At 43.9% G+C, this 3,781-nt stretch overlaps 1 pseudogene; it reads right to left on the bottom strand.

The window, feature by feature from the left end:
* Window positions 1–2,474: 2,474 nt before the first annotated feature.
* On the bottom strand, window positions 2,475–3,227 carry LOC123636807 (annotated as a pseudogene).
* Window positions 3,228–3,781: the final 554 nt, after the last annotated feature.

Genomic DNA, 3,781 nt, shown 5'->3' with positions numbered 1-3,781 from the left:
TCATAAAATAGCTCCTATTCACTGAGCACAGACCATGTGCCAGGCACAGTGTAGATTATCTTATTTTTTTTACAGCTTTATTAAAGTATTATTGATGTACAATAGACTGCATATATTCAACATGTACAATTTAAGTTCAGATATATGTATATACTCATGAAATGATCACAACAAGCAATAATGAACACATCCATCACCTCAAAAGCTTCCTGATGCCCCTTTCTTATCCTTCCTTCCAGCCTCCCCCTGGCCCACACCCCCAACCTCAGACAATCACTAACGTGCTTTCTGTCACTATAGATTGTTTGTATTTTCTAAAGTTTTATATAAAAGGAATCATGTAGTATGGCCGCTTTTTCACCTGACTTCTTTACTCAGCATAATTATGTTGAGATTCATCCATGCTGTTACATATAATAATAGAGATCATTCCTTTTTGTTGCTAAGTATTCTATTGTATGGATTCACCACAATTTGATTCTCCAGTCATCTATTGTCAAATATTTGAATCATTTCCAGGTGTAGAGCTCATTATAAGACAGGTTTTAAAACTGAGGTAGTTTGTCTCCTTCAATCCAGTGGAATTGCAGAAAATCCACTTTCCAAAAATAGCCAGAAGTCCAGAAGTCAAGCTGAACTCTCTTCGAGAGACCCACCTCCTTCCGTTGGCAGTCCAAGGATCCAAATGCTTGCAAGTGTCCCATGCGCTCCTGTCTTGGAGCACTCATCGCAGCAGAGAGGTGCTGATGGCCAAGGCGGCGGTGCCCATGGCAGGTTGGGTCCAACACGCTGAGGTAGGATAGAGTGACAGTTCCCTATTCTCCAGCAGCCTCGGGCAGGAGGGCACCATCTTGCCTCGGTGGTCAGAATCCTTCGGGACCCAGTATGGCTCACTTCCAACATTACATTCGGTGAAGGTGGCTCCCAGACCAGCCGTCCAGATCCCTTCTCATTAAAGCTCTTCTGATTCCCTCACTCAGCCCCCACACAGGGTATTAGGTTGCCCCAGGGTGGAGCCGGTCACCTCACGGGCTTGGGTAACAGAGGGATGATGCCAGTGGAAGGTGAGGACCACAGGAGGCAAAGCTCCGCTTTGGAACCCCTGCCCAGAGCATGGTGGCAGAGGCCACCATGTACCTTCCATGTATTGTGTCTCAGTGCTGCACTAGCTCTCTGGTACTATTACATCTTGAACTCAAGGTAATATGTCAGTGGCCAGGATTCACATCCAGAACTGATTTGGAAGCTGTGCTCTTACCACCATGTAGCCCGGGTAGAAACACAGGTCTCTATAAATGATCCTTGGGGAGCAGGTAGTCATCTGGGTAGGAGAGAGTTCTGCTAGAGTCAGAAGTAAAAGAAAATCTGAGTATACACTATACATATCGGGAGCATATTGTCAGAAGCATGTGTGTTGGGGACATGTATGTCAGGAGCAGCATGAAGAGGGAAGGGCCTTGCCAGTTCCAAGAAAGCTGTGTCATGCTTCTTACTGGGGTTTTTGCTACAAGGAACTGGTCTTTCCTAGAGACTTCAGTTACCTAGTTCAAGAGCTGCAAAGATCTATGCTGGCCACACAAACCCTGCCTAATGCAGAGAACTACACGCTTAACAACAGAGGCTCTGCGGCAGATGCTTGAACTACACAGCCTTGGGCAAGGCACAGCCCTCCTGTGTCTCAATTTTCTCATCTACAAAATATGGAAAATAACTGAATCTTCTTCAATGCTTGTAGTGAAGATTAAATGTGACGGTAAACGTAGAGTTTAACACTGGCCCAGCACAAGGTGACAGCTCTGCTCTTATTAGATAGGGGTTGTTCTCCTGCCTTAACATTTCAGACAAGAAAGCCACTCCCAGCAACTTTCAGAGGAGCATGGAGGGTCTAAATGAGTCCCCTCTGTGAGTCCTCGGAGTCTTCCCAGAGGAGGAGGTTGACCAAAGTCAGCCCTGCTCAGGACAGCTCCAGTGAGCGTTGGCATGTGGATAAAGGTTTGTTTACCTGCATCTATGGGGAAGATATGAGGATTAGTCAGGGCTTCTGGAAATTTTCTTTAGAAGAATATTTATACTGTACCCAGAACAAAGTCTTTCTTTGCCATGTGAATAGAGATTATTAACATTGAGAATCCACAGGGCAAACTGGATATAAAGTGAGGATCTTTTTGTTTTTGTTTCTGAGAGTGAAATATTCCTCACTTGCAGCCTTCACTCCTTGGAGTTTTCATATTACACATGCACACACCATACCCCACATGCACACACCCCCCCACCTAGACTTGCTGGAAAACACTTGAGATCTTCTCCAGAGAAAGAAGCCAGGAATGCTCCCTTCACCTATTACAGGTTAAAATTTTAATGCTCTTTTCTTCTCCTCTCCCCTATAAAACATATCTATGTCTACTTTTGTTTTCAGTTTGAAATCAGTCGCTGTTTATTCACTGACAGATTCAACAATAATCATAGTAGATACCTTAGTTCATCCTTCAAATAAGCCTGTTGACCTGGTCTTCCCTGTTGCCAGCATCTGCACCTTCTACAAAATGGGCTTTTTCTTCATTCCACCCCATGGAGATAATAACTTGAAGGGTCACAGGAAGTTATTTGCTTCTTTGAAGCATTTTCCAACAGTATAGACCTCATGAATCAGATCCTCCATGCAGATGATGCCATATTTACCAAGAGATCGAGCAATCAAAATGTTCTGTGTCAATGCAGTTCGCTTCTTATTGATTTGCCATAACCACGCTTGTAGATTAGCTCATTTACTGACTTCAGGTTTGGGTACCCCCATGCAATATATGGTTCTACAGTCCTCATCATGTTAATTGAAGCCTTGTTGAGCTTAACAAAGGTCCCATTGAAGATCTGGTGAAGGCGAAGAAGCTGCAACACCTTTTCACACCTTTGGGCTCACACCGATGACACCTCTGATCCTGATGACAAATGCCAATTTGTGTTCTGCAGGCCCATAGATGTTCATTGCCAGCTTTCCTTGCCATCCTGCCCATTCGAATCTAAGTTCTGTACATCTGCCTGTATTCCTTGTGATAATGCTTTGCTTTTTCATAGATAAGCTTCCTCCTTACCTTTCAAAGCAACTTTGGGGCAAACTTCTTTCTCAGGTGCTTGATCTTCAGCTCTGCAAAATTCCTTTGCTTTTTCTTAAGGGTTTCTGGCACAGCAGGAATCTTCTTGACACCCTCCATGGTTCCAGCTGGAAAAGAGGCTATGTGTACCTTTTTTGAATGACGTCATTCAAATTTCTGCAAAAGATGCCCTTGGTAATACTGCAGATCTCATTTGCATTAATTTTGTTGGTCTTTCTTCATATTCTGGTGGGGAGAGAGGACATCATTCTATGTTCATGACAACTAATCACTTTCTGTGCTCTCTCTCTGCCAGCTTGGTTTACAATAAGCTTCCTCTGGCAGCCCATGTGGAAGTGAGTTCAATTGCCTGTATGTGGGTGAGTGTGTGTGCATGTACTCTATTTCCTTTTATTAACTTAGGGACCATTTCTCACCTTGTTTTCTAGCTTTGCAGCCAAACTGAGTACAGGGCTCTTATTGATTCTGGTGGCCTGGAGTTGGGTTTCTCTCAATGAAAATGAAACATGCTCAGATCAATCCCATGGAGCATGGAGCAGGCAGAGAAATGAGCCATAAATTCAGGTAGACCCAGCTAGAAGCTGCAGTTGGATTTAATTCTTTCTTTGAGTGCAGGCCAAATGTTGCAGTTGGGCTTAAACTGGCTGTACAGGGCAGATTTTTGGAGCTTT

The sequence above is a fragment of the Lemur catta genome, chromosome 4 (genome assembly GCF_020740605.2).
Source record: "Lemur catta isolate mLemCat1 chromosome 4, mLemCat1.pri, whole genome shotgun sequence".
Taxonomy (NCBI): domain Eukaryota; kingdom Metazoa; phylum Chordata; class Mammalia; order Primates; family Lemuridae; genus Lemur; species Lemur catta.
Note: the sequence above shows the minus strand (reverse complement) of the source record. Positions and strands in the feature narration are given on the sequence as shown.